Source organism: Alligator sinensis, unplaced genomic scaffold, assembly GCF_000455745.1.
Source record: "Alligator sinensis unplaced genomic scaffold, ASM45574v1 scaffold181_1, whole genome shotgun sequence".
Taxonomy (NCBI): Eukaryota; Metazoa; Chordata; order Crocodylia; family Alligatoridae; genus Alligator; species Alligator sinensis.
Genome location: NW_005842022.1, coordinates 539,854 through 561,535, shown reverse-complemented (window position 1 = coordinate 561,535; position 21,682 = coordinate 539,854). Strand labels below are relative to the sequence as shown.

The following is a 21,682-nucleotide window of genomic DNA, read 5'->3' as shown; positions in this document are numbered from 1 at the left end:
TGCCGTGGGGGGGGGGTCGCCCCCCCATTCCCCCCTGGCCACTGATCCCCACATTGCTCTGGCTGCAACAGCCACCCAAGTCTCTGGGCTCCTCCTCCCTCCTCCAGCTCCTACTTCCTGCCTCCTTGTCAGGGGACAAGGCAGTGTGGTGAGCAGTGTAGGGAGCTGAGGTGAGTATGAGGCTGTGTGTGGGGGACTGCATGGTGCAACAGTAGAAGGGACCTGTATTGTGTGCATCTGTGGGTGGGGGTGCCCACAAGGGCAGACATTGAAGTTGGGAAGGGGGGATTACATTTGCACCTGCACATGTTACAGCTAAGGGTGAGGGGGAAGTAATACACTCATGTGTCCTCAACTTGCAGCAGGGATATTGAGACTGTGAGGTGCAGTGGAGTGTGTGGTACTCTGTGCATCAATGGAAGAGGGGGTGTCTGTAGCCCAGTGATCTGTGGTTTAACTTGAGCAGCCCAGAGGACATGCAGCTCCCACTGGTGCAGCCCCTGGGATATGGGGCCTCAAAGGACTTAGAAATGGACAGCTCAGTATACTGGATTGAGTATGGAACTGGAAATAAAGATGTCTGGGGCGTTTGTACATGTGATGGTCGTCCCAATGTACATGTGACAAAAATGTCATTTGTGTGGCTTAATGGTGTTACACATTACATGTGTGCCAATTTGGGGGGATTTAGATGAGTTTGCATTGTTGCAAACTAAACTACATCCATATGTAGTTTAGTTTGCAATGATGCATTGCAGCTGTCAGCATGCTCTCTGGCTGCAGGAGAGGTGGGCAGGCTCCACAGAGATAAAGGTTCAGGCCTCTCACTGCTTCTGCTTTCAGCAGGTGCCTGCTGAAGGCAGAAGTGGCGAGGGGTCTGATCCTTTTTTGGCGGGGGAGGAAAGAAGCCTGCCCACTTCTCCCACTGTCAGGGGGCTAGCTGCCAGCAGGCTGAGCAGCCCCTGAGCTGAAGGGGGCCCCAGTCTTTCCTTCTGTGGTGGGCTGCTAGCGGGTTGGGTGCTGCCTCAGCTTGGAGGCAGCATCTGACCTGATCCAACTCTTCCCTAAGCCTGCCCGCTGGAAGCCCACTGGGCAGTGTCTTCTGGGTGGGCATGGATCAAGTTGGATCAAGCTAGGGCAGTACCTGGCCTGCTAGCAGCCCACCGGTGTGGCCCCAAGGGGTGCTGCCACTGTGGAGGGAAGGACTGGGGCCCACCGGAACCGCTCAGGGACCACTCAGCCCTCCAGCAGCTCACCTCCTAGCCATGGGCAGACTCCGGCTCTGACAAAAAAAATAGGATCAGGCCCCTTACTGTAATGTGACGGAAAAATTGAAATGGTGGGTTTCAATTAAAAACCCACAGTTTCAATTTAGGGGGCATAGAATAAAATCCTGAGGACTAACCCTCCCGTCACATGTATAAGCACCCTATATTCTATTTATTCTCTTACATTTTAGTTACTGGTCAAATTACTTAATCTCTCTATTACTCCCTCTGTAAAGTAGGTATAATAATATTTACTTTGATTAAAGCACTTGAAAATGCATAGATGAAGAAGCTACATACAAGGGCAGATTATTATTTTTTGCTGTGTATGCAACCATTTGTGTCTGATAAGCAACTGCTCCATTGTCTTTTTGCAAAAATATGTCAATTAAAAAGATAGAAAGTAATGGAAGTCCTTTAGAACTATTGGTTTGCCTCCTGAATGCCCCAGTAAAAGAAGTCTACTCTACCCAGAATGAAGAGTAAGCCTCTTGTTAGTTGCTAGACACTCAATTGTTCAAATGTGGACATTGGAAATATGATATGCTAAAATATGGAACATCCTGGTGATGGAGAAAGTGTCCCATCAGAGTAGGTTATTAAAGACAAAGGAAAGATAAGTTTTGTAGAACTAGGGATACTACTCCTGAGCTACACGGAGGATGTAAAAGCTAGTAAGCTAGCCTCTAGCCAGATTCTTTGAATATTAATGAATATTATTGAATGTTATTTTTTATATTAGATTGTAGCATGAGTGATAGCAGTAATAGTAGTTGTATACTAGATTGGTAGTAGAAGTGATAATTCATAAAAGTTGTTGTATATTATTTATTTTGCGAAGACTTCAACCTCATGCAATTCCTGTGTATTACTCCTGTGTTGGAGATTTGTTTTTATAGATGCCTGGATAAAAAGTGAAAAAAAAAAGAACAAGAATATAACAAAGATAGAGGTGCAGGTAGCAGGGTTTGCATACTGAGAGGAGGGATAGGAGGAGGCAGGAGTCTTACTTGCTCCGGAAACTCAAAGAAGTCCCTAGCTGTTGCCACCATGGCATGGGCTACCCTCCTCTGTTTTGCTATAGTTTACTATAGTTTGCTATAGTACCTATGTGGCTGCTGCTGCAACAGCAGCAGTGCAGGGTTGCTGCTGCAAATAGGGTGCAAACTGTCTAGGGAGGCCACCATTGTGGCACACCCACACCCCCTCTTGCCCACCCCAAGTTACATCACTGGGGAGATGGGTAACAAAAGCCCAGAACAAAACAGATATTTTAGTAATCTTGTAAAATTTCATGAATGGGGAAGAAAATTGATCATGGCAATTCCTTTCTCTTAAATGTAACTTCCTATCCTAGTAAAATATCTTGAAAATAAGGGTTCTATGAACACTTGGCATAATTAGTGGATCTTAATATGCCAACTGGATTTCCTTCTTGGTTTGGATATAATTGAAAAAATAAGTGGAGGAAAGAAATTCAGTAAATGAAGCATATTGTGCTTTAATGAAGGCTTAGATACAGTATTTAATAAAGTAGTATAATCAACATTAATTCAGATCTCCTTGGCATGCTACTAGCATGTGTATTAAAGATCACTTTCAGGCTCCAAACTGTGCTACATTAAATGACAAAATGCAAAGTGTTGAAGAAGTGTGCTGTCTGTTTATTAAAACTAGAAAAGATTCAGGAGGGAAAGTTAATTACTTGTTAATAAAACATTCAGCTGAAACTCAACTAGGAGGAGCTTCTCAACTAAAGGAACTCAACCAGAAGAACAAAATAATATGATTAGTTCTAGAATTAGCTAACTCTCTGAGGAACTACCTGGCTTAGACTATTCTAGTATCTGAGGGCCTCACAACCTTTAATGCGTTAATCATCACAGCATGCTTATAAGGTAGGTAAATAGTAAGGAAGTACCTATTCAAATATAAAATGCATCAATTATCCTAGAAGCCAGGACTGAAACCCAACACTTACCCCCCACAAGGTTGTGCTCACCACGCTACAGTCACAGCCTGCTCTTAGAGCTCTTTGTACATTTTTAAATTAGATAGTTATTGGTTAAAAACAGAAATAACCCAGGATTCTCTCCCTTCCCAGGGAATGTCCTTCTCTCTGCCCTACAGTTAGGCTCTTCCTTGTTTGTGCTTTTTCTAGTTTTGTGATTCCTTCACTTTTAGCTGCCTCGTAGGCCAGCTTCAACTGCAGGGGTGGGCAACTTAGGTCACTTTGCAAGGAAGTGGGAGATATGGTTTTGAGTCCCCTCAGGATGAGGGAATTATAGATTTCCAATGTCTCATTTCCTGGGTGAGTGACTTAATCATTAGGATTTTAGGGAAAAGGAAGTATTCCCCCCTCCGCCCTTTGTTTTGTAGTGAACTACATGCATGTGGTTAACACCAAGCATTTGTCAAGAAGATTCTGTTGCTGCCTCATTTGGGGATTTGATGGATATTATGTACCTCTTGGCACTGATCTGGATTGCAATGGCAATAGGGAGTTAGCTATCTAGGTCAGTGGTTTTCATCCTTTTTCATTTGTGGCCCCTTAAAAAATTTTGAATGTAGGTGTGGATTTCCTTTGGAAATTTCAAATGGTGGTGTGGACCCCTTTGAATTTGTAAATGTGGGTATTAACATACTTTTGATAAAGAAGAGTCATTCTTCATTGATCAAAGTTGCCCTTAGACATAGAAGGGGCAGACCAAAGTGCTCTGGGTCAGAATACAAGGGGGGCGGGGGGAAAGGGACTTAACGGTGGGGGTCTACTACAGACCACCCAACCTGGGGGAAGAGCTGGACCGGGAATTCTCAGGTCAACTTGTGGAGGCAGTTAAGTCAAAGGATGTGGTCATCATGGGTGACCTAAACTATCTGGACATTTGCTGGGAAGAGCAGTCAGCCAGGTCTGACCGCACACGTAGGTTCCTAGCTGTGTTACAGGACCTCCATCTAACCCATGTGGTGCACAGTCCCACCAGGGGAAATGCCTTGTTAGACCTGGTCCTGGCCACAAGCGTCGACCTGGTGAGGGGATTGCGGGTGCTTGATCACCTGGGCGATAGCGATCATTGCCTATTGGAATTCACCGTTCAGCACAGGGTGGCAAAGGCCTGCAGCAAGACAGCAGCCCTGGACTTCAGGAGGGTGGATTTCATTGAGCTAAGGAGACTAGTTGGGGAGGCACTGAGGCCCCGGGGGGGTGGGGAGTTGGGAGTCCAAGAAGAGTGGTTATTCCTGAAGGAGACGATCCTCGAAGCCCAAAGGGTGGCAACCCCAACACAGAGCAAAGGGGGCAAGAGTGCTCAAAAGCCCCCATGGCTCACCAAAAGCATCCAGGAACGTCTCAAAGCTAAGAAGAAGGTGTACACCCAATGGAAGGGAGGGGCCATCACCAGGGAGGACTATACCTCTGTTGCTCGGGATTGTAGGGGGGCTGTTAGGAAGGTGAAGGTGGAGATGGAACTGGGACTAGCAACCCGGATCAAGGATAACAAGAAATCCTTTTTTAAATACATAGGGGGTAAAAAGAAGGTTCCGGGTAACGTGGGGCCTCTGCAGGACACACTTGGAAATCTGGTGGTCTCACCAGATGACAAAGCTAACCTATTTAACAGTTTCTTTGCCTCCATGTTTCTGAGCACGGACCAGGTCACCCCCCCCCACCGGGATCCCCGATGGTTCCAGGGGAGACGCAGCCAGGCCCAGGGTCAGAGAGGACCTAGTCAGGGAACTTCTGGTGGGACTGGACATGTTCAATCAGCAGGTCCTGACAATCTCCACCCCAGAGTGCTGAGGGAATTAGCAGAGGTCATTGTGGGACCCCTGGCACAGCTTTACGAGCACTCGTGGAGCTCTGGCGAGGTGCCAGAGGACTGGAAAAGGGCCAGTATGGTCCCCATTTTCAAAAAAGGGAGGAAGGAGGACCCAGGAAATTCTAGGCCTGTTAGTCTTACCTCGGTCCTGGGGAAGCTCTTTGAGAAAATTATTCAGGTGCACATCTGTGAGGGGCAAGCAGGGGAGTGTATGCTTAGGGGCAACCAACATGGGTTCATTCAAGGCAGGTCCTGTCAGACCAACCTGGTGGCCTTCTATGACCAGGTCACAAAATCCTTGGACATAGGTGTTATGGTGGACATAGTCTTTCTGGACTTTAGGAAGGCCTTTGACACTGTCTCTCACCCGCACCTTGTTCAAATTCGCAGATGACACTAAGATGTGGGGAGAAGTGGGCATGCTAGAAGGGAGGGACAGGCTGCAATTGGATCTGGACAGGTTGCAGGGGTGGGCAGATGAGAATAAGATGGGATTCAATACTGACAAGTGCAGGGTACTGCACCTAGGGAGAAAGAACCAGCAGCATACCTACAGGCTGGGGAACTTCCTTCTCATCAGTACAGAGGCAGAAAAGGATCTTGGAGTCTATAATGACTCCAAGATGAACATGGGCCACCAATGTGGGGACGCAGTCAGGAAGGCTAACCACACCTTGTCATGCATCCACAGATGCATTACGAGCATGTCCAAGGAGGTGATCCTCCCCCTCTACATGACATTGGTCAGGCCGCAGTTGGAGTACTGTGTCCAGTTCTGGGTACCATGCTTCAGGAGGGATGTGGACAACATGGAGAGGGTCCAGAGGAGGGCCACTCGCATGATCAGGGGGCAGCAGGGCAGACCCTACGAGGAGAGGCTATGAGACCTGAACCTGTTCAGCCTCCACTAGAGAAGGCTGAGAGGGGATCTGGTGGCCATCTATAAACTGGCCAAGGGAGACCAGCAGGCAAGTGGAGAGTCCCTGTTTCCCCGAGCACTACTGGGAGTAACAAGGAATAATGGCCATAAGTTGACAAAGAGTGGATTCAGGCTAGATATCAAGAGGCACTACTTCACAGTCAGGGTGGCTAGGATCTGGAACCAACTTCCAAGGGATGTGGTGCTCACTCCTACCCTGGGGGTCTTCAAAAGGAGGCTAGATAGACACCTTGCTGGGGTCATTTGACCCCAACATTATTTCCTGCCCATGGTAGGGGGTCTGACTTGATTATCTGCTCAGGTCCCATCCGACCCTACCAACTATGAAACTAGTCTGTGAACCCCCAGGGGTTCATGGACCACAGATTGAAAACCACTGATCTAGGTAGCTGATCTAGGTCACTTCTGAGTATGTATAGTAGCTCAAGTCAAGACACCTAGAAATCTTTTCAGGCCAAAATGGAGGCACCTCAGCAGTTTGGGGGTTGCTAGAGGAGGGTTGATTTGGATCACTTTCTGTAAACTGAGCACCTAAATCTCATTACATGTTGTTCATGGGCATCTTTGAAAACACTTTTGGATCTGCTCCTTTAGATCTGCTTGAGCTCTCACAGGTGATTGTCATGGTAGAGGAACTGAAACCAATTTTCTCATGTCCTAGGCTAGTGTCCAAAACACCAGGCTACCTGTTGTCTCACACAGATTGCATTTAACAAAATGAGATAAAATCTAAGCCAAGAAAAAACACCTTAAAGAAAATAATTGAAAATGTACAACGTTACATGGAGAGAGGAACCACTGAAGCAGTGACACCACATAAAATGCCTTTATGAATGCTGTTATGAATGTGCATCACAAACTAACCATGAGCAGGCAATAAGATATGACAGCAAAAAAACAAGCTGTGCAATTTGGGGCAGAATTAAGAGACACATGTTTGAAGGCTGAGAAGTAATAGTTTATTTCTAAATGTCTCTGGGGCAAGCACCCTTGGAACATGGTGGAGCTTCATTAAGGATCTCTGTTACCAGAAAGATACCAACAATGGATGAAGTCCAGAGAAAAGCTTCAAATACCGGGATTGATTTTTGAGAAAAGATAAGTGAAATAAGTAAAGCATGGCACAACAAGAAGCCGGGTACATAATAGTACTAATATTTGAAAGGTATTCTTTAGTGTTGGAATAAGACAATGAGTAATGAGGCAAAATGGAGAAAGGGAACATCTGAGTAGATTGTCTCAAGTGTTAATCTGTATAGTTGTCTGCAGGATAATATTCCAAGCAAAGTGGTAGAAGACACTAGAAATGTGTGATGGAAGCAGTTCTGTGCTCTTAAGCTTAGAATAGTACTAGACGATCTATTTGGTCTCTTCCAGCTCTGGATTCAAGGAAAGTAGAGTCCTCTTAGTGAATGTAACTTATGAGTATTAGTTTTTACTTCATTGGTGAAAGAGGAATTGAGAATGCTTTTACGTGTTCATGCTCTTAACCTTTCTGCTCACCAAGGCCACCCCATGCTGTAAAAAATTGCTTAGGAGTCTTAAAATATAAAATAGAAAATGGAATATTATAGTTTTGTTGAACATATTCATGTTTGTGGACATTATGACATTACCTAAAGCATTACTTACTAGTCTGCCAGTCTGTATCTCTGAGGGCACAGACAGAAGTGACAATTTTCCCTTGATCTGGCCACAGAAAGTGATCTATAGCCATGACCAAACACAAATGCATGGCTGCAGACCGCTTAAAAAATGACTGATTGGGTGAAAATCTGAACCCTCATTGCATGAAGGATCAAATGAAGATGTTTCAAAACATAGCGTCTTCTGTAACTTGTGTCTGCACTGCCTCCCAGCCTGTTCCCCCACCCTTTAGAATGGGAGGGGGGAAAGGGAGTGGAGGGAGTTTTTCATTCCCCGCTGGAGGGTAGGGTGAGTGTATTGGAGCCCCTCCAAGATGGGGGTGGGGAGGGGGGCTCCATTTCACCCACCCCACACTCCAGTGCTGCCTGGGACACCCCTAGAATGAGCTCCCTCACATTCTGAAACGGGGACAAGCTGGGAGAGAGGAGGGGCCATTGCTAGGGGAAATTGGCTGCAGGCGCTAGGTTCTCCTCCCCCCTGGAACCAACGGTGAACTTCTGTTTGGTTCAGGGGATTGTTGTAGCTCAGAAGGCTTCCTGCAAAGTGTTCTGAGTTACAGAAGGGAGCTGCACTACTGTCTGCGTCCTGAGAGTCATGTATCTCTGACAAGTATATTAATGCTTTTGTTTTTCCCTAGACGTTGCATAATGGTAATTTTAGTGGTGACAAAATTGTCTGTTAATCCTTTGCCTCAGTGATTTGAGGCTTTAACTTTGTAATTCATTTGTGACAGACAATAAATATGACACAAATGAGCAATTTTTTTTGGACAAAATTAGTCATTTCATCCAAATATTTTCTGAGCTTATAAATGTCTCCTTTCTCCTAGTGGTAATGTTACCGATATTTATTTACTGCAATTATTTTTCCTTTTCCCCTCCTGTTAATGGTAGCCATCTGAACTATAGAAATCTATTTTAGATACTTTTCTTTTGCTCTCCTTTCCTGTCATCTCTCTGATATTTTGGCAGTTTTTCTCTTCTTTTCTTTTTCCTCTCTGCTCTGTTGCACAGTACATGCTGTGCAATCCCAGTCTCCAGTGCTTATATAAGTGTCATGTTGCTTTCTATCTTGATGTTTCTCTAATGTTGTGTTTGCTGTTTTTTTCTGTCTCATTAGTGATCAGTTCAAGCCTTTTCACACTCACACAAGTACTGACTGGAGTTTGGACTGTAACTTCCACTGAGTTGCTCCTTTTTTTTTTCACTGTAGCCAGATTTCTGATCTCTGAAACAGAACAGCACAAGCTGTCCTCACCTGCCACCTTCTGCACTATGAAAGCATTGTGCAGTGATGCACAGCAACAGTACGTTTATTGAGGCATGTCTAGCACTGTACTAAGGCTGCTACATTGCATCTTTTTGAGGTATAATAAATACAGAGCATGGCACGTTTCACTGCAGCCCTGCCTAGTGTGGTTATTTGATGGTATGGACATGCCCATAGTTTTTTGTTGGTTTGTGACATAGGAATTTCCTTCCCTTCTGTACTCTTTTTCTGCTTTATTCTTCACGTGGTCTCGTGGACCAAATGTTAATAGCACTTCAAAAGTCTGTAAGTGTTTACCATTCAAATTACTGTGTTCCAAATACTTGGTAGCCTGTGACTAAATAAAATATTCTGCTTTGTGGAATCATTATTATAAAAGTGGGAATCAGGGTAAGTGGCCGGTCTTGTCTTTAAAATAAATATTAATTTTGGATTTTTAGTGACCCTTTCTTTTTTCACCTCCTTTCTTTATTTGTCAAGGAAATTTCTTCTTGCTAGTATGGCAGGTCACCATTAGGGAGCCTGGCTAGTCATAACAGCCAAATCATCTGAGTCAAGGAACCAAGTATCTAATTCAAAGAGCAGTTATACCAAGAAGACTGACAGGAGAGGGTAAAAGAGGATCTGCTACAGAGATAGGGTAGAGAGTGTGGAGGGGACTAAAAAGTGCACCTGTGCCCTAGTTCTATATGGATCCAAGGATGCTAATGGGGAGATGGAAGGGAGAGGTGATGTTTAGTGAGAGTGCTCGAGGCACTCAGTCACCTACTTACATTTAAAGCTGTCCTGAATACTAAATTATCTGTTCATCCTTCATCTGCTTGTTGAGCTGCTTAGCAGTTGTGTCTTCTCCCCTTCTAGGAGTGTTACTTTAGGTACTTCTCCCATTGTCTTCTGGGTGCCTACAGGGCTTGTTTTAAAATATCAGCATTTTGTCAAGAGTGTAGATTGTCAAGAAGGGAGCAAACTTATTCTTTTGGCATAACAATTTGCCTGAACTTGCTCCTGCCACTTTGCTTGAGTTAATGCAGCATTCTACATCAGGCTACTTAGTGGGGGAAGGATTGAAGACAGGCAGGGGAATAGTTATTAAGTAAGGATGAGACAAGATTTATGAGATAAGGGCATTCAGTTCCCAAGGAATCTTGGATATTGTTTGTCAGGTCACAGCCCTTGCCCCTTCTGCCCCAATTCTAATGTGCACACTGTTGGGACAGAACCTAACTTACTACCCCTCAGAGGTGGGAGGGGGCCAGAGTGGTTATGTGGATTGCATCACGGCACACATGACTGATAAAAGATCAAGCAAAGCTTTATTGGCTACACACGTGTACCTAGAAAGCAACGATGCCATACATGTTAAAGTGAATCTCACCATGCTGCAACAATCTTGGGTGGGTTTAACAAGAGTCCTCAGTCAGCCAGCCATGCTGGGGGGCGAGGATCCCAGGTCCCTATGTCTCTGCGCTGATGTGATGTTTCTTGGGACACGGCCCAGCAGAGAGGGAAACACAGATCACTGCTGTTTTGTTGCTGTCTTCCTATATTTTCTGGTGTGATGTCACCGTTGCTAGGCTGTTGCCACCCTACTTTATCTTTCTAGGCAGTTTTAACTTTCTAAGCAATATTTACAGTTTATTTTACACTTGATGACAACTTTAGACACTACAAACCTGTTTTGCTCCTTATTTCCAAGGTTGGTTTCTTGTTTTGCCTTTACTGGGACTTTTTGCTTTGACTTGTTGCTCTGCTGGTCTTCAGGGCTAAATGCAAACTGCACATCAGCTATTTGAACCAATCTGGGGTTACTCCCGTTCACCCAAGAGGATTCTGCGAATCTTGCCACTCATGTCAAGTAGGTACAATAAGCCTGTATTTTTCCTCCCTATGCACATCTGCAAGGAGAAAGCAGCTCATTTTTCTTTACATTAGCCCTGTGTGGTTTTCAAAGGGTTCGTGTTTTCCTTCCATTGATTACAGGACCAGCACAGAATTTGGTATATAAATGTGTCACAAAATTTAATTGGAAAAAACCCCAAAAGGATGCATCTTCCCCATGGTGGCCCAGCATATTCCCATCTCTGGGATATGCCTCCTGGGAGCACTGAATTTGGGGGAATTTCATCTATTGGGAAAACAGTACCCATTGAAGTCACATGAGTGCCCCTCAGCCAGTGTTATAAAAGAGCTGTATGGTCCAAAGAGCCTGCTGTCAGTTTGAGGACCATCTGTTCATACCAAAAGCAATTCTGGAGTTTTAATCCAAAAGTGTATTAATTCTGGAGTTAAACTGTTTCTCAGTTAGGTAGCACCAGTCAGGTACCGTTGCACTCTTGGACTGTTAATTTGTATTCTAGACCCAGAAAAGAGTCTCACAAAGAATGTCTTGCATTTGAAAGCTGGTTCGATTTTATTCCAGCTACCTAGTTGGCCCAATAAAAGATCTCACTCTGAGAAATCTGTAGTCTCTAAAAACAGACAAATATGAATCTGGCACTGAAAAAAAATTGAAGTGTGCAATCCTTGTCTGTTGTGCTTAAGGGAGGGAAAGGGGGCACACATCTGAAGTGTGAATATGCATGAACAACACTATTGAAGATCCAGTTACAACAGAAAAGAATTTTTTTTCATATTGCACATAATCTGGATATGCACTAGGAAAATAATGTTTTATATTAAAAGTAGAACCAATTTATGGATTTCCAAGGCCTTCAGGTTTAATTTAATTTTATTGGTATTGTATGCATAATTAGGCTGTATCTTGCCAGTATTCAAATGATGGATAACTAGCTGTTTACAGAGCAAATATTGGTGCCCTATCATTGAATTAGTGCAGGACTGTCCATCTTCTGGACTGTGGCCGGGGGGGCCCCCCCCCCCCCCCCCCCTAAATATCAACCTCCTGGGCCACACAGCCATTGGGTGCCCTTCAGTATGCATCTCCCCCACAGCTGTATGGGCAGCCTAGCTTCTCCTGAACTGTTTGGACAGTGTAAGTCACCCAGCTCTCCTCTACCAAGCAGGCAGTTTGAGCAACCTGGTTGCCCTCCACTGTGAGGGGACACAGCCTCATTCTTGAACACGGTGGGCAAACTGGCCCCTCTTGCTGCATGGGCAGCCTGGATCTCCTCTTGCTGCACATGCAGAACCTCTCTGCTGCCTGACCCCACTCCATCCCTAGGAGTGGGGGCAGGAAGTAGAAGCCAGAGAAGGGAGGAAGAGCCTGAAGATCCCAGCCACCACTGGGACAAGCAGGAGTGATGGGAAGAAGTTGGGCCAGATGTAGTCCACGGGTCATCAGTTGGACAGTCCTGAATTAGTGGATGTAGGATTGTGCTGCAAGAGTGATATTTAAAAACTTTTATGTTTATTTTGGCCAGTCACAGTACATGACTGTCCAGATGCAATAGATTCTTCTTCTTTCATACCTGAGAAATGTTGGTGATTTATTACCCTGGAAGGAGAAGTCCTACCAAAAGAGAATGATGGTGCAAATAAATGACTTCCTCACCATAGAATCACATGAGTGTCTTGTTTTGAGAATTTGTGCAACTTTGCTCTTTACTTAGGTTAGGTTGTTCAGTGTCTTCCTGGACTCAAGGTTATCAACAATTGTCTTCAGAGTTCAAGCTATGGAATTGATATTCTGCTCCTAAGCTTCAACATCTGCCCTCAGTCTTGACTATGACCCATTTGCCATATATTTTGTCTGTTTTACCCATATTCTTATGTGAACTTCATGGAACATACAGCATTGCATTAAAATACTTATTCAAATATTTGGGCTTTTTTATATTTTCTATAATTTTATCATTATCAAGAGGTCCCCAGGCTCAGGTTGCGTCCTTTGTCTTTGGTCAGGCTCTGTGCAGAAGTCCAGCCTCATTGACCCTTTTGCAGGTATGGGAGGTTTAGATTGTATTTGCAAAGAGAAAGTATAATTTCACTCCTTTTTTTTAGATAGCTCAAAAATGACTGGAATCATCATTCATGTTCATTTGTAGTTGGATATAGGTATCTCCAGATACCAAGATCTTATTGAAAGTGAGATATTCTCATTTTAATAATTTGAATATATGTATGCATTCAAGGCAGCAAGGGAGTTATTTTTGCTTACAATTAAGGAAATACTATTTAGCATAGGGATAAATGACTGTAGATTCTCATCTTTTTTATTTTTAAATAGGTTTATACTGATGTACACCAAAATAAAATTAATAATTTCCGTGTCTTGCTAAATCCCAGTATTGGCTAGTCATTATATCTGTCTCTTATTGGGATGAGTCAGAGTCTAGTCTCTGAATGTGACCTGAATTATAATACAATTATTATAAATAATAAAATTATTATAATAAGAAGTGTTGTTGTTATCATTATTATTATTATTTTGATAACACCATTCACACACCTGAAGGGTGATTACAGAGATAATGGTGATGAGCTTTTCTCTGTGGCCACTGGGGACAGCACCAATAGCAGTGGCCTCAAACTTCAGCTAAGGAAATTTAGGTTAGAGATTAGGAGGAACTTTCTGACTATGAGGGTAGTCAAGTATTGGAACAACCTACCTAGAGAAACTGTGGAGTCATCCACAGCTGGATGTTTTCAAGAGCAAGTTAGACAGACTTGCCTAGGATGTTTTAGTCAGGGATGATGCTGCCTGGAGTAGGGGGGTTTCCTGTGATCCTATGATCCTATTATTAACAATGATAATCTGATTTGTTGTTGCTTATGTGCCCTTTCTTCCATATTGTTGTTTTCCAGTCTCTGTTTGCCTTTTATTTTGGCATCTTATTTTTTATAAGTGGTCTTATCCACTTCATTTAGAAAGGCATACAACTTGACATGTAAAAGTTCTTAGTATTTTTGAAGTGATGGCATTCCTAGTCCTTAACTGAAAGAAAAGTCTTTCTTTTTCATGGGTTGTTCATACAATTGTGTATTTAGGACTAGTTCTCCAAGCATTTTATGAGAAGTTGCACTTGCAAGTCATAACTAGAGGTAATCAATTGTAGAAAGTGCTTTTTTAGAGCTAAAGCAGTGCTTCTCAACCCATGGGTCATGACCCAAAAGTGGTTTATAAGAATATATGAAAGGATTGTGAATAAATTAAAAAAATGGATCAACAAACTTTTAAAATGGATTTTCCTTTAGAGGAGAAAAGTGTGGGAAATGGTAGCTTTTCTCTTGCAATCTGGCAAAATTCCAGCCCTCAAGAGGCTGTTTGGGGTCTCCCCCCATGCCCCACACACCCTTCCTTGCTCCACACACCCCATTCCACACGCTGGGGGACTGGGACCTGGGGGCAGTGGGTCAGGAGTGAGGGGCACTGGCTCAGGACTGCCCACTGATGTTTACAAATGGGTCCTGGAACAGAAAAGGTTGAGAACTACTGAGCTAAAGAACCGTTTTAGAATATGAATGCACTAGCTTTCATATACATGAACAACACTTTGCCACAACTTACAAATATAGCTCATCTACAGTATTTCTTTTAAAACTGATGTCATTACCCAATGATTGTGTGTGCGCTTCGACACTGCAGAATTATTTCCCGCCGCATGTGTCATAACCCAAGGGTATGATTTTGTGTGTGCTTCGGCACTGCAGAATTATTTCCCGCCACGAGGCGCTTTCTTTGCACGGTGCAATTCTCAGTTGCAAAGAGAAAACCCCGGTGCAAAGGAGTTCCCGCCATTCACATGCAAATTTGTGTCCCACTATTGGCCAGTTCTAAATTATTCCCACGTGGCGGCTAGCGATTGGCTTGCTAGCCGTATAAGAGGCTTGAGCGGTTTCCGACCAAGTTGGAGAACTCCAAGGAGATCCCCGCAAGGGAGGACTCCATGACCATCTGGAGGAGGAGAAGGAGGACTTCACATCTTGTGAAGAACTCTAAGCGCTGCGGAGCCTAACAAACCCAGCATGTGCCTTAAGAAGGATATAGGGGCCTGATTTATGTGTGCATGTGTATGTGCCGGCTATTATTTAATTCGATCCCTGGAGAACGAACTTTTTATGTTAGCTAATTTTGTGTTTACCCATTTAGTTCAACAACCAGTTGTGAGAGCTTTCGACGACCCGAGTGACGAGCATGTGGTATAATTCAGCTGTGCCTTCAGCAAGGGGGGATGTCATAACCCAATGAGCATTTGTGTGTGTGCTTCAGCACTGCAGAATTACTTCCTGCCATCTGGAGCTTTCTTTGCACGGTGCAATTCTCAGCTGCAGAGAGAAAACCCCGGTGCAAAGGAGGTCCTGCCACTCGCATGCAAATTTGTGTCCCACTATTGGCTGTTTCTAAATTATTCCCACGTGGTGGCTAGCGATTGGCTTGCTAGCTGTATAGGAGGCTTGAGTAGTTTCCGCCCAAGTCGGAGATCTCCGGGGAGGACTCCGCATCCATCTCGTGGAGAACTCTGGGCCACGTGGTAGAGCCTAGCAAACTCTGCGCGTGTCTCGGAGCCGACCGGTGGTTTGATCACCCATCAAGAGTCTCTCCCCGTCACCGGACGATCCTTGACGTACCCCTGCCCTGCGCGCTCGTTGAGAGTCACAGCACGGACTCTCGTATCGGTTTAAAGAGCTCTCATCGTTCAAGCTTTTCTTCTGTCTACAACTGTAACCAAGCAAGTTTTCCTGCCTGCACCGCGACCATCTACGGTGTAAGTAAAATAATCTTTAATCAACCTCTATGCATCAGTGCCTAATTCTAGTCTGCCGTGCCGACTTCCCCGGCCCACGTGCCTGGGCTGCTGGCCACAGCCCCTTGGCCCCGACAACTGACAGTTTGCAAGATACTGTATGTTGCTTTAACAGAAACACCTGAGCTTTGGACTAAGTAGAGACCCTTGTTTTAAATAGTATTTACTCAGAAATCAGATTTAAACAAAGTATTATCTTACGGTTAAGAATCTGTTCTGTGTTTTCTCTTGTGGTTGTTTTAGACTTTGTTCCATGATGTTTCTGAAGGATTAATAGGTGTAAATTAGGACTTTAATGTGTTTTTCTGTTTCATGTTTCCCAAAGGCTCTGTATACTGGAACACTAAATTGTATGTTGATGATGCTTTGATTTGTGCTTATAATTTCTTTGGATTGAAGATGATAATTTTAGAAGCATGGAACCAGTTCTGATAAGTTTGCATCTTAGAGTTTGAATTAGATAATTGTTACATTTTCCTTATAATATGAAATGTCATATTTGATGACATTCTTTAGGAAAAATGAGACCTGTAAAACCAGAGGGAAGCTTGCTACATATACCAACTCTTATACTATCTACAGGGCTCATTAGATTGTTCCTGGAAAAAAAAAAAAAATCAATACATATCTGAATTATCCTATACATATATAATACACATTATTATAATATATATATGTAATATATAATTCAGAACTGTTTTATAGCATTCCAGAATCCCCAAAATGTGTAGTAAGTTTTTTACTCTGACTCACAACAAAATTTCTTCCAGATCAACAGCGACAATGCATAGATAAGAAGAACAAACCCTAATTGAATGATAACTTTACATGAAATTTTCTCAATATGAATACACAGTGTAATATTGTGATTGTATCCCGCTGAGTGAGGGAAAAATTGTGACTATAATCTAATTTTTATTGTTACAATATATATAACTCATCAATTGTGGGTTGCTGCATTTAATATCCTGTGAAGCTCTTAATAATTGCAGTTCACTTATAAAGAACAGTTGAGTACTTCTAAGTTATAACCAGAGCCCTCAGCATTCTTCAGAATGTTAGTGCCAGGATCTGTGGCAAAAATGAGTGAATTCTGCTGTAAATTTTATATTGTGTAAGTGCTAAAAGACAGCTATATTGCAAGAATGCCATATTCAGAAAATCCTCTTCCAGCTATAGAAATCTAGAGGCCCAAATATATCTCTGAAATATATATATACATTCATGTATATTGGTATGTGTGTGTGTTCTTGGAGAATATTCCATTTTAGATAGTTATTAAAAAAGCAGACCATGCACAGCATAAAAGCTCTGTAGAAGATGATATTTCTTTGGGCCCCTCTAGATGTTCAATAAAGGTGTGATAGGATCTGATGGGTGATCCACACATCACGCCTCTTTCCGTGCCATATGTGCATGGCAGGAGATGTGATTGTGGAATCTACATCAGATGCAATCAGTGCTGTAGCAAGGAAGTTTGGCACCCAGGGCCAAGCCCACAGCAGCACCCTGCCCTCACCCTGCACACAGATCTGAGGGGCACATGCCCCCCCACCCCTTGCTTGCCCAGGAGTTCACACAGCGGTGGCAGCCGCCCTCCCCCTGACCTGGTCCCCCCCCCCCCCCCAAACAAGCTGCCCATGGCTTCGTCCTGCTCCCCACCCTGGCTGGGCAGCACCTGGTGGCATTTCTGCGCTTCGGCACCCAGGGTTGTTGCCCCGCTTGCCCCCCCCACCCCCTTGCTACGGTACTGTATCCAATCACGCCTTATTGCCAGTGTAGGAGGAGCCCAGGATGGCAGTCCCAGGTTCCCCATGCACCAGCAAGTAGCAAACTCCTATGACTGTGTGTCTTACACCTGATGAGGCTTGCAGCAGGGGCAGAGTTCCACATGTTGCTCCCACCCTGTGAGCCTTCTCAGCTGATGAAGCTCATGGGCAGGGGCAGCATTCCCCAGCCACACATTCAATTAATGGTGTGATAAGAACAAGCCACAAAGTTATTACACTTTTTTTGTGAAATAGCTTTGTGGCTTATTCCTTGTTTTATCACTCCATTAATTGACTGAGCATGTGGCTGGGTTACAACTCAAGACATGATTAACTAGTTAATCACACCTTAAGTGTAACATGTACATGGGGCCTCTGATTGAGGGATTTTGCTGAATTGTTAATCAAATAAAAATCAGACAGTATGATAACGATTGGTTTTATAAATATTTTTTTTAGTGCACAATTTTATATAGTGTTTGCATTATTATACTGTGCATATTGCCCCCAGTAATTTGCAGATATTTTATACTTTACTTAACATTTTATATTCTTTAATTTTTTAAAAATTAATCCATCTGGACCCATCTAAATTGTGGCCTTGACCATGGCCATATGCAAAAGTACCATAACCATATTTTCCCCAACACCATAACATTTGGCGTTTTCCTTAAAATAATGAATATTGTGTTCTATCCTGACTGAGGCAAGCATAGTTTGACATATCCAGCTAGCAACGCTATTTCTGTCATAAAGAAAGGGTTTAGAAGATAAATAAATATTCTCAAATAGTGAACAAGGATGGATTAGTAGATAAGAATTGCTTTCTTTGGTTTACACTGTACAATACTTGTAAATGCAAAATTTTTCTTATAGTAAAATGGTCATCCACAGTCACTAAGGAACTATAGATAGTAATGGTACTGTAGATGCTAAACATTATACACACATCCTTTGTAGGCCTGAAAAACTTCTGAGGAAAGTTAATCTCAATCTTTTTGTTACTTGCTTTAATTTAGCAAAATTGTGGTTGACCAAATTGCCCTTGCTTAATTCACTAAAGGAAAAGAAAAGATACAAGTGAGTGTCACAAACCTATCTGTGGGGGCAGAGCCCTGAATTTTTTCCCCACTGCACTGCCACTCATCCCAAGGAACAGGCTGAGGTTGCCCTGGGATAGCATCCTATCCAGTTTCTCTGCCCTTACACCCCAGTTTCTCTGCCCTTACACTGGACTCCGCAGCTGCAGTGTGTCATCTCTGCCAGCCCTGAGTGGCCTCCACTTTTGGCTTATGAAAGAAGAAATGATAGGCTCTCCTCTCCACGAAGAGGGTTAGCCTAGAATATCACCTGCCCAAAAGTCGCTCCTTCCACATGAAACCAGTAAGGAGATGAACAGCAAAAGGATTTATGATAAAAATAGAACAAGCATAAGAAACAAGTAACCATATGCTGACAGGGCCAGCCCATCCATGCCTGTGAAACCTGTGGCTGCAGGGGGCCCCACAGCCAAGAGGCCCTGTGCAGCCACCTGCTTGTCACCCACTCTCTCCACACCGCCAACGCCGGCTTCATTGGCCCTGGCCTGCATTAATGCACAGGCAAACTGGGCATAGGGGCCACTTCCAGTTTGGGGCCCTGGGATCCTCACCAGCAAGGCAGTGAAAACCACAATTTTAAACTCCGTGCCCATTTTTGGGACCAAGTTTAAAACTGCAGCTCTCACATTTGCTTCACTGGCAGCTGGAAGCAGGGCCCCTCCACCAATGGGGCTGAGGGAGGGGGGGTAGGGCTGGGGTCTTGCCTGAAGAGCCGTGCCGCGCCATGCATGCGGGCTGGGTGGTGCCACGCCTGGTTGGGAGGGGGCCGAGCCAGGCTGGGAGAGCCCTGCCTTACCTGGAAGGTGGTTGCAGCTGGGCCAGGAGCACCACACCACACTGTGCCTTTGCAGGCTTCAGTGCGAGAGCCCCCCCAAATTCATCTTAGCCCCTCACAGCTGAGCTACCCCTCCCAGGGCTGCCACCTGCCTTCAGAGACACAGCGCAGTGCTCATCTCCAGGCCTGGCCCAGCTTTCTGCATCTGCAGGGCTGCTTGAGACAGCCAAGCAGCAGCTCCCTGCACATGAGTGTAATGGGGGGAGGGTAGGGGGAGTGAGACTGAGCTACGGGTGGCTGTGGGGAGAGGGTGGAGGGCTGTCTGTGTGTGTGTGTGTGTGTGTGTGTGATTTATTAGACCAACTAAATAGAAACATTTTTCTTAGCAAGCTTTTGGGTTTAAAAACCCTTGGTCAGGCTGGGGAAGCATCTGCAGTTGGTGTGTGCTCTTCTCAGATGGGATGAATAGTAAAGAAGCCAGAGGCTGGTCTGTAGGCAAGAAAGCCAGTCAGTGAAAATGTAAATTTTGGTGTCAGGGGGTGAGAGGAAGGCTGGGGTGTGGGGGACGTACCAGGTAAAAGTAGAGAGGTACCTGGGGAGTTAGATGTCAGGCAGGTTATAGTATGTCATAAATCCAATGTCTATTTTGAGTCCAGGGATGTACTTGGTAGCCATGTTGGTCTGAGACAAGAAGAAATACAAAAATCTAGAACTCTTGATTCCAAAATGACACTTTTTATTAAACCAACTGGAAAATCACAATAAAATTTTCCTTTTTTGCAAGCTTTCGGGCTCAAAGGCCCTTCATCAGGTTCTGGGAAAAGTATAGATGGTAAAAAGTCCCCATAGGTAGGAAATAAACTTAATTTTTGCACAGAACGAGCTGGAGATGGAAAGCTGTCCTTCTGGGCCCATGGGAGTGTCTTTGAGAGTTGTACTAAGTTGGTCTTGGTATGTAGATTAGGTAAAATTCCTTCCCTGGAGGTGTCACATGGCAGGTGGGAAGGTAAAAATCTTTCTTGTTGTTCTGAAATGAAGTTTAAAATCCAAAGTCGGCTAAAATTTGGCACCTTCCATGTTTCAGGGATGTACTTGGTAGCCATGTTGGTCTGAGACAAGAAGAAATACAAAAATCTAGGACTCTTAATTCCAGAATGATACCTTTTATTTAGACCAACTGGAAAATCACAAGAAAAGGCTGGTTGCAGAGGGACAGCTTTCCATCTCCAGCTCCCTCTGCAAAAATGAAGTTTATTTCCTACTTATGGGATACTTTTCCCAGAGCCCGATGAAGGGCCTTTGAGCCCAAAAGGTTGCAGAAAAGGACCTTTTTTTCTTATTATTTCCCAGTTGATCTAATAAGAAGTATCATTTTGGAACCAAGAGTTCTAGATATTTGTATTTCTTTTATGTTTAGTCCATGATTTTTTGTATCCAGGAGGTTGATGAAGTGAAGTTTATAGGCTCATCTGTGAAAAGTGTTTTGTGAATTCCATTTGAGGATTAATACTGAGAGACTGGAGAGAGAGTGGTTTTCTTGTGAGAAATGTGCCCGCACAGGTAGTTGGGTATTCTTGTCTTTGATAGATTTCCCGTGTGTGTTCATTCTGGTGAGCAGTTGTTGTTTGGTCTCTCCTACGTATTTTCCATCAGGGCATTTGGTGCATTGGATGAGATATTACATTTCTGGAGGTGCAGGTGTAAAATCCAGGTGTGCTGATGGTTCTGTTGTGGGGTGTAGTTATTGTGGAGGTGGTAAAGATATGTTGGCAGATTTTGCATTTGTTTTCATGGCATGGTCTGGATCCATTCGGTGTGTTTTAGGCCATAGAAAGTTTGCTTCTGGTGATGAGGCTAGCGAGGTTCAGTGCTTGTTTGAAGGCTAGGATGGATGGATCTGGGAAGAGCTCTTTAAGAATTGAGTCTCCTTCTAGTATTGGTTGCAATTGTTTGAGGATTTTCCATAGAGGTTTGAGGGAGGGGGGGTGATATGTCATAACCGGTGGTGTGAGATTTATGGGGATTTTCCTTCTGCACTGCAGCAGTTCTTCACATAGTATCCAGGTAGCTCTTTAAAATGTGCATCCATTTCTCTGGAGAAGTGTCCTTGTGTGAAAGCCTTTTTAAGATTTGTGAGGTAGCAATCCCAGGTGTTCTCTTTAGTGCATATTCGGTGGGATCTGAGGGCTTGGCTGTATATCACAGGTTTCTTGGTGTGTTTAGGGTGATTGCTGGTTCTGTGCAGATATGAATGCTGGTCTATGTGTTTCTTGTATAACGTGGTCTGTATTTTACCATTCTGCATACTGATCATTGTGCCTAAAAAGGAGATGTTGGTGCTGAAATACTCAAGAGGTAGTCAGATGGAGGGGTGATGATTGCTGAATTTCTG

At 44.0% G+C, this 21,682-nt stretch overlaps 1 protein-coding gene across 1 annotated transcript in view; it reads left to right on the top strand.

The window, feature by feature from the left end:
• NEK10 (NIMA related kinase 10) overlaps positions 1 to 21,682 on the top strand; it is a 189,868-nt gene that overhangs the window by 82,354 nt on the left and 85,832 nt on the right. The gene's annotated exons all lie outside the window — the stretch shown is intronic.